At 43.9% G+C, this 10030-nt stretch overlaps 1 pseudogene; it reads right to left on the bottom strand.

Annotated features, from left to right (window-relative positions):
• Nucleotides 1-826: 826 nt before the first annotated feature.
• Nucleotides 827-4524, bottom strand: LOC119330120 (annotated as a pseudogene).
• Between the last annotated feature and the right edge of the window lie 5506 nt (nucleotides 4525-10030).

Raw genomic sequence — 10030 nt, 5'->3', positions numbered from 1 at the left:
GAGAAAGGGTCTAGTGTGAGTTTGGGCTGAGCCCAGTGGGCCGTATGTGGCCAGGGTGCGTGTGTGCAATGGGTGCGTGTCTGTATTAAACACCTGGATTGCGTGAGACAGGGCAGCGAGAGAAACGCTCATTACTCTAAATCTCATCCCCTTTCTCCTACCTCTCCCCTGAGTCTATCTCTTCCTTCCTGTGCCACCGATCTCCAACGATCGGTCGTCACATTGTCATCTGTACATTTTAAACCTATATACAATATCTGAGCCGTTATTATTTTGTGTCACCAGATAGATAGCTCCTACTTGAAGTCAGTTTCCATGTATACTACAATATATGCACGTCTCTGTTTCTTACACGTCTTGTCTACACATTGTTTTTCTTCAGAGAATTGTATGTTACACACACGACTCCTTATCTCGACAGAATTGTTTTTCTTTAAAGAATTTTAATATTTAACCTATTTAATTCCAATTAAAATCTGAGTCATGGCTGGTCAGTGGTCACGAATGATATGTCTAGATGGCAAGATGGAATGACCTATTGATTGGCAATGCAGATTACTAAGTGGTGCACTTCAGTTTTAATGGTCGTTAGTTCCACGCACAATGGGCTCTTGGCGAGAACAGATGATGATGTGCACATCGTTGGTTGTTTGGCTGTCATATGCTTTCTCTGTAGCTGTCTCAACATGTGAAAAAATTTATGTCGTCGAGAGGCCTATTCTGTAGCGGATGAACATGTGAAAATCGCTAATATGTGTACGATAAATGACAATGTTTTTTTGTAAAACTGATGTACCACCCCATGTGGCTGCTTTTCACTAATGACTTTACTAACACAAAGGTACGCATTTACATTTACTAAAATCAATCTTAAACAATGATGTTCATATGAAGTACAAATCTGATGCTCCTATATGTTCTATTACATGCTAAATAATTGGATTTCCACTAATCAACGATTTGACTTTCGAGTTCTTGATACACCACACTTCTGAATGTCTTTGTTCATCAATTCTTTATTGACACAACTACGCCTTGTCCTAGGCCTTGAATCATTGTGCTCCTCAGTACCTGCCTGTTCTGATTCTTCTTCATGGTGATTCTTTACTTGTTTGCTATCAGTACCAGCACATTTGCGAGTTACGGCGCGTTTCCTCTTGGGGCCTGCTTCCATAGATTTTGATTTCATTATTTCCTGACTACCTTCAGTTTTTGGTTCTTCATCAAGGTGTACAACATGAGTTGTGCTACTTCTCCTACCCCTTTTAGTCCGGTTAATAGTGGGTTCACCATCCTCTGGTTCTTGCTTTATAGTTTTCATAACTGATAACTTGTCCGCTTGCTCCTGCCAAAACATTTGTAACAATTAGTGACTTGCAGAACTATGAAAGAATAAGCAAATGCAGCAAAAAAACTTACATGGCTATCTTTTTTAATTCCCTTTTTCTTAGATTCCTTATCAACAACAGATATGAATTCATCTTTCTCTTGACTATCCAGATTTTCTGATTCTTCATCAGAATGTACAACATGACGTGTGTTCCTAGTCCTCCTAGTCTTTTTAGTGTCTGTTAGAATGGGTTTATCATCCTCCATCTGCCCATTCAAGACATTGGGTGTGTCAGTAAGGGGCTTGTACCAAAACATTTCAATTTGGGTAAAGTGCCATCAACATTCATTATAAAATATGGCATGCAGATACAAAATAATATAGAGCATTGTAGTAGAAATAGATGATACCTGCTCAACATTTGAATGATTTACAGATGTATCTTTTTCAGAATCTATGAAAAAGATTCTATGAACAGTGTATTCTTGATAACCGTACTTCAAATTATAGTCATCCAATCTGAATTGAAAAATCAATCTCTGCCCACATATTTTCTGGATTTGTTTTGTCTACTCATGGATATCACAATCATCCCTCTCTATCAAGACACTTGCAGATTGCTTAATCAATTTTTTTGCTTCTGCCTCAAACATGGTGCAAGTTGTTGTTGCACTCAGATCACATATCTTCTCAGGTTCTTTTTCACATTTCGGACAGTAGAAGTGGTTCCCTTGTTTCTGTACTTTTTTGTTGCATTTACGGCATCCTATGTAGTACCACTCATCTGATGTATTAATTGACTTTATCATTGCTTCTGCAGTATAGAACTTTTCCTGTCCATTACAGGTTAAATTAGCACATAAAATTTATGAGAAAATAATATAATACTTACTATAAATACCTGTTTTCAGATTCATATGTAATTTCAGTTATTTCTTTTAGGGTTCTTCTGTTATAGAGCATCTGTTCTTGAATTGTGCCTTGCAAATGGGCTTCCGGCTCTATTTCTTCTACCATATCGTCTTGCAAGCAATACCTGTTTTGCATGAGATAAGTATCCATGTATGTAGTAGAACATGTTTTTCATATTACTGCAGAAAATTTGTTTCACCTCATTTGAAGCTCATTTGTTTCAGGGATATCCAAATCGATGTAAACTCTGGTCGCACCTGTAGATGACAACGAGTACTCTGCATGCACTTGATATATTAGATTATGTATATAAAAAAGACATGCCTAGAAATACTTGCCCATTGTTAATACGAATACAAACCTTTCAATTTTCTAACAGTAGTTGATGTTACGATGACCACACGCCCCAAAGAATCTTCATCAATTTGGCCAACCTTATTACCCCATAGTCTAATATTAATTTTTTGATCCCTGTATATTCCAAGAGAAATGTCTATTAGCACCCACGATAATTGTACTTGTCTAATTGTTTTTAGTGTACTCACTCAATCCGAAGCACAATATCTCGAATCTTTGAAATCCCGTGGGTTGCCTGTGTTTCTTCAATATGTCCTATGTAACATGCTATGCCAATGACATCTGCTAATAAAGTGGTATTAATATGCATAATACATGGAAGTTAATAATTGAAACAAATTAAATCATACCAGATAAGTAAATCTTTTGGCTGTCTCTTGTGGAAAGAACTTCAACAGTACAAAACGTGAAGCTTTGTTCTGCTATTTTGATATTTTTTGACCTTTTATCTCTTGAATTTTTGTCGTGTGCAAGAAATTTAGAACCTTTTCGCTTTCAACTGGGCGGAAATTCATTGCAGATATAACCTTAAAATTTGATATCATGTAGACTAAACCTTCTCGGATCAATGGTCTGAACTTGTTAACCATATGCTTCATTACCTTGCCATGTATCATAGTACCCTGAAACATTACAGTGCAGCGAGAAGGTGCATCAATATTATAGTAACTACTACAACTCACAATAGTGTATTTATGTTGGAAATTCATAAAGTTTCATCATTAAGCTAACCTCTTCATCAAGTAGTATCATGTCAAGGCTAATAAGTTCATTGTTGTTGAGATTAATGGCATCCCATAGCCTAATTATTCTGACCTTGAATTTCCAGGAATCCTTTTGATTGCTAATCTCATGGAGCATATCGTATGCCATTGTTTTGAAGGTAAACAAAAGAAGTTGACCTATAAAAACACATTTTTCAGAAGACTACATATTGGTGGCCATGCAATTTGCATGTAGTATGAAGTCCAAAGCCTAACAATTTGATTGAGCCAACGAAACAAATAATCTCTCTCAGAACTGGGCCAGAAAGCAACAAAAAGTAATTTGAATTGTAAGCAAGCATAATTTTGTTGCTTAGTAATTTCTTAGTCTCTGGCAAATCCAAGGCTTCACTTGCGAAGAAAGATTTATTAGCCAATCATGAAGTTCATAAGCAATATGAAGTAAATACCCTAAAATTTTGAATTAACCAACGAAACAAACAATCTCTGAAAAACTGGGCAACGACGAAGCTTATGTACCAAACAGGAGAAGGTTCACCAGTGACGATGTTCACGACCGACAGGAGCCTCCATGATGTGTAGATTGTTTGTGTCAGGCTGCAGTTAATTTATAAGATGGCGGCATGGGCTTGGTTCTGCCCCGCCGCGATCTCCACGAAGTGCCCAAAGAGCATACGTCAGCAAACCTAGGATTGAATCCTAGGACTAAGGCATAGCCTAGTGGTGGGAAGGGGCTGATGCCTTCCCACCCACCCAGGTTCAAGGCATGGTACTTGCAATTTGGAGTTGTTGCACCAATTATACTGTAGGGTCCCTTACAGTCTTTCTGTCAAAAAAAAATCCTAGGACTGTCAAAGGACGCAGTAGAAAACATGAATCCTAATGCAATTGAAAAGATAAGTCGATTCAAATGTTAAATCAGGAAAAAAACAAAAAAAAAGTGACGAACCTGATCTATTCCCCAACTTGGTTGCTCCAATTTGAGAGAGATTTGTTTGTTTTATCCATGGGAGGAGGATGAGAGATTCCATGGCGTGAGGGCACCAGATCAATTTCCTAATTTCTTTGCTCCAATTTGAGAGATATGATTGATTTCCTTTCTCTGGGGAGGAGGAGATCATGGGGAGTAGGAGACCATGGGGAGGAGAGAACGTGAGGAGGAGACCATGGGGAGGAGGAGAGACTATGGCACACGATTGTTTTTTTTACATGGAGAGTAAGAGACGTGGAGAAGATAGACTTTTTTGAGGGATTTTGAGGGCATTTTTTTATACAATTTTGATGGCTATATACTGAGTAGATATATCGTGCAATCGTGATAGCATGCGGTTGGGATTTGTAATTGATTTATATGGTTGATCTACCACTCAAAAAAAATGACTGATCTATATCTTAAAAAAAAATACGGTTGATCTGCACCGTAATAACACGGTCCCACCAGATTAATGGTTTCTATTTACTGATTAACATGGTAATTTCTTGGGAGTCGCTAATTAGTAAAAAAAATACGGTTGATCTGCACCGTAATAACACGGTCCCATCAGATTAACGGTTCCTATTTACTGATTAACGTGGTAATTTCTTGAGAGTCGCTAATTAGTATAGGTAGGTATAGAACGGTCCCACCCGATTAACGGTTCCTATTTACTGATTAACGTGGTAATTTCTTGGGAGTCGCTAATTAGTAAAAAAAATACGGTTGATCTGCACCGTAATAACACGGTCCCACCAGATTAACTGTTCCTATTTACTGATTAATGTGATAAGATTTGTTTCTTTTATCCATGGGAGGAGGATGAGAGATTCCATGGCGTGAGCGCACCAGATCAATTTCCTAATTTCTTTGCTCCAATTTGAGAGATATGATTGATTTCCTTTCTCTGGGGAGAAGGAGACCATGGGGAGGAGAGAACGTGAGGAGGAGACCATGGGGAGGAGGAGAGACTATGGCACACGATTGTTTTTTTTTTTACATGGAGAGTAAGAGACGTGGAGAAGATAGACTTTTTTGAGGGATTTTGAGGGCATTTTTTTACACAATTTTGATGGCTATATACTGAGTAGATATATCGTGCAATCGTGATAGCATGCGGTTGGGATTTGTAATTGATTTATACGGTTGATCTACTACTCAAAAAAATGGCTGATCTATATCTTAAAAAAAATTACGGTTGATCTGCACCGTAATAACATGGTCCCACCAGATTAACGGTTCCTATTTACTGATTAATGTGGTAATTTCTTGGGAGTCGCTAATTAGTAAAAAAAATACGGTTGATCTGCACCGTAATAACACGGTCCCACCAGATTAACGGTTCCTATTTACTGATTAACGTGGTAATTTCTTGGGAGTCGCTAATTAGTATAGGTATAGATAGATAGATAGATAGATAGATAGATAATTGGGCAAATTTCGGCAAACACGACATACATTCGGCGGTATTTAGGCGGTTCATAGTTTTTTACATATAGAAACATAATAATACTCTACTATAAAGAAGAAAAAACGGCCGCGCCTACAGACCGAAGAACTCGATGAACACGCTGAAGAAGCCGCCGTCGTTATCCTCCTTCTCCTCCTTCACGTGGCCGTACCTGCTGGACCCCTGCCCGGGGTCCCCCTGGCGGACTGGTTTGGCCGGCGGCGGCACCTCGTCGTCGATGTCGTCGAGAACGACGACGCCTCCCTCGTCGCGGCCACGGTGCCGAGCGGCGATCTCCTCCAGGGCGCGGTGCTGACGCTCCAACTCCGCCCGCGCCCAGTCCTCCCGCGCCCAGTTCATGGCGGTCTCGTCGTTGTGCTCGCACTTCACGGGGCCGAGCACCGGCTCCTTCTTCGGCCTGACGAGGCGGGAGGAACTGCCGCCTCCACCCAAGGAGCCGCCGCCGCCCTCGTTGATGACGACGCCGCGGTTGCGCCGGCCGAGCGGCATTACCACAGGCTCGGCCTTGACGCTTAAGAGCGCCGGCGACCCGAAGAAGTGGGAGGAGGGGTGGGAGAAAGAGGAGGAGGAGGACCCGCACAACATCCTCCTCGGCAGCCATGGACCGCAACTCCAGCGGGGGACCAGGGCGCCCGGTTACATCAGCGGCGGATCTTTGTAGTCCTCGAGGTACTTGAGGACGGCGTGTAGCGTGCGGCCATGGGCGCCCCACCACAGGCAGCGGCCGTCGCTGTTGTTGTGTCCCCTCAGCAATGGCGCGTTGTTGATGGAGGCCAGCCGCTCCGCCTGCCGGCGTTCGAAGTACGCCGCCCACGCCTCGTGGTTGCCGGTGTCGTACTCGGGAGGGCTCACTCCCGCACACGGTCGATCTATGCCTGGAAGTAGTGGGGGTGCTCGATGTCGGGCAGCGGGGGGACGGGGATGCCCCCGGCGCTGAGCCTCCACCACCCCAGCGCGCGCATGTCGGGAAGCGTCGGGTAGTTCGGTTCATGGAGGAGATGGGCTTCCCACTCGTGGAAAGAGCGATGGCTGAAGAAATTGGCCGCCGCCCGGTCGCCGGGGAACCTTTCACCCATCGTCTGTGCGTGGACAAAGAGAGGGGGAAAGAGAGTTCGACAGCGACGGCTGTGCGTGCATGGGGAGGGACGAGGGCGAGCGGGGTGCGGCGTCTTGTGTACGCGTGGCGGGAGGGGGCGCGTCGCCTCACCGTGCCGCCCATGAGGAATCAATGGAAGGCTGACCGGCGGCAGCCTTGGCATTGATTCCCCACGGGAAATCAAGGCGATGAGGACAACGATGCGCGGGTGTCACTGACTCGATGGGCCCGCCATTCTTTCGTGCCAAAAAATGATTGCCTAGCGCCCCCGGTCGCCCCCAGCGCGCCAGGTTTGGCCTGGGTCCGCCGGCGCCAGTTTCGGCCCTAACTGGCAAAAATTGGGCTCTTGAGGGCACGACTGGGCCGATTTTTGGGCGGCGGCGCTAAAAATGGCCTTGGAGGCCTGTTGGGGGCGCGGATGGAGATGCTCTTGTTGGGGGACGAAGTAATTTCAAAAACTTTCCTATGATCACGCAAGATCTATGTAGGTGATGCATAGCAACGAGAGTGGAGAGTGTGTCCACGTACCCTCATAGACCGAAAGCGGAAGCGTTAAGTAATGCGGTTGATGTAGTCGAACATCTTCGCGATCCAACCAATCAAGTACCGAACGCATGACACCTCCATGATCTACAAACTTTCAGCTCGGTGACGTCCCTCGAACTCTAGATCCAGCTGAGGCCGAGGGAGAGTTCCGTCAGCACGACGGCGTGGTGACGGTGATGATGAAGTTACCGCGTAGGACTTCGCCTAAGCACTACGACGATATGACCGAGGTGGGAAACTGTGGAGAGGGGCACCGCACACGGCTAAAAGATCAACTTGTGTGTCCATGGGGTGCCCCCTCCCCCGTATATAAAGGAGGGGAGGAGGAGGCCGGCCGGCCACAAGGGGCGCGCCAAGGGGGAGGACTCCTACTCCCAGTAGGAGTAGGTTTCCCCCATTTCCTAGTCCAAGAAGGAGAAGAAAGGAAAGAGGAGAGAAGAGAAGGAAGGAGAGGGGGCGCCCCCTTCCCTTGTCCAATTCGGACTGGGCAAGGGGGGAGCGTGCAACACCTCTGTTCGGCCCTCTCTCTTCTCCACTGAGGCCCACTAAGGCCCATTGATCCCCCGGGGGGTTCCGGTAACCCTCCGGTACTCCGATTTTATCCGAAACTTCTCCGGAACACTTCAAGTGTCCGAATATAGCCATCCAATATATCAATCTTTATGTCTCGACCATTTCGAGACTCCCTGTCATGTCGATGATCTCATCCGGGACTCCGAACAACCTTCGGTACATCAAATCACATAAACTCATAATCATCATCGGACGTTAAGCGTGCGGACCCTACGGGTTCGAGAACTATGTAGACATGACCGAGACACGTATCCGGTCAATAACCGATAGCGGAACCTGGATGCTCATATTGGTTCCTACATATTCTACGAAGATCTTTATCGGTCAAACCGCATAACAACATACGTTGTTCCCTTTGTCATCGATATGTTACTTGCCCGAGATTCGATCGCCGGTATCATCATACCTAGTTCAATCTCGTTACCGGAAATTCTCTTTACTCGTTCCGTAATACTTCATCCTGCAACTAACTCATTAGTCACAATGCTTGCAAGGCTTATAGTGATGAGTATTACCGAGTGGGCCCAGAGATACCTATTCGAAACATGGAGTGACAAATCCTAATCTTGATCTATGCCAACCCAACAAACACCTTCGGAGACACCTGTAGAGCACCTTTATGATCACGCATTTAAGTTGTGACGTTTGGTAGCTCACAAAGTGTTCCTCCGGTATTCGGGAGTTGCATAATCTCATAGTCCGAGGAACTTGTATAAGTCATGAAGAAAGCAGTAGCAATGAAACTGTCAGGATCATAATGCTAAGCTAACGGATGGATCATGTCCATCACATCATTCTCCTAATGATGTGATCTTGTTGATCAAATGACAACACATGTCTATGGTTAGGAAACATAACCATCTTCGATTAACGAGCTAGTCAAGTAGAGGCATACTAGGGACAATATGCTTTGTCTATGTATTCACACATGTACTAAGTTTCTGGTTAATACAATTCTAGCATGAATAATAAACATTTATCATGAAATAAGGAAATAAATAATAACTTTATTATTGCCTCTAGGGCATATTTCCTTCAGTCTCCCACTTGCACTAGAGTCAATAATCTAGATTACATAGTAATGATTCTAACACCCATGGAGCTTTGGTGTTGATCATGTTTTGCTCATCGAAGAGGCTTAGTCAATGGGTCTACAACATTCAGATCCGTGTGTATCTTGCAAATCTCAATGTCCCCCTCCGACACTTGATGATGGATGGAATTGAAGCGTCTCTTGATGTGTTTGGTTCTCTTGTGAAATCTGGATTCCTGTGCCAAGGCAATTGCACCAGTATTGTCACAAAAGATTTTCATTGGACCCGATGCACTAGGTATGACACCTAGATCGGATATGAACTCCTTCATCCAAACTCCTTCATTTGCTGCTTCCGAAGCAGCAATGTACTCTGCTTCACACGTAGATCCCGCCACGACGCTTTGCTTGGAGCTGCACCAACTAACAGCTCCTCCATTCAATAAAAATATGTATCCGGTTTGTGACTTAGACTCATCCGGATCAGTGTCAAATCTTGCACCGACGTAACCATTTACGACGAGCTATTTTTCATCTCCATAAATGAGAAACATATCCTTAGTCCTTTCCAGGTATTTCAGGATGTTCTTGACCGCTGTCCAGTGCTCCACTCTGGGATTACTTTGGTACCTCCCTGCTATGCTTATAGCAAGGCACACATCAGGTCTGGTACACAGAATTGCATACATGATAGAACCTATGGCTGAAGCATAGGGAATGACTTTCATTTTCTCTCTATCTTTTTCAGTGGTCGGGCATTGAGTCTGACTCAACTTCACACCTTGTAACACAGGCAAGAACCCTTTCTTTGACTGGTCCATTTTGAACTTCTTCAAAACTTTATCAAGGCATGTGCTTTGTGAAAGTCCAATTAAGGGTCTTGATCTATCTCTATAGATCTTGATGCCCAATATGTAAGCAGCTTCTCCGAGGTCTTTCATAGAAAAACTCTTATTCAGTTGCTATGCATAAATTCTATATCATTTCCAATCAACAATATGTGATCCACATATA

Source organism: Triticum dicoccoides, chromosome 1B (genome assembly GCF_002162155.2).
Source record: "Triticum dicoccoides isolate Atlit2015 ecotype Zavitan chromosome 1B, WEW_v2.0, whole genome shotgun sequence".
In the NCBI taxonomy this organism is placed as follows: Eukaryota; Viridiplantae; Streptophyta; class Magnoliopsida; order Poales; family Poaceae; genus Triticum; species Triticum dicoccoides.
Note: the sequence above shows the minus strand (reverse complement) of the source record. Positions and strands in the feature narration are given on the sequence as shown.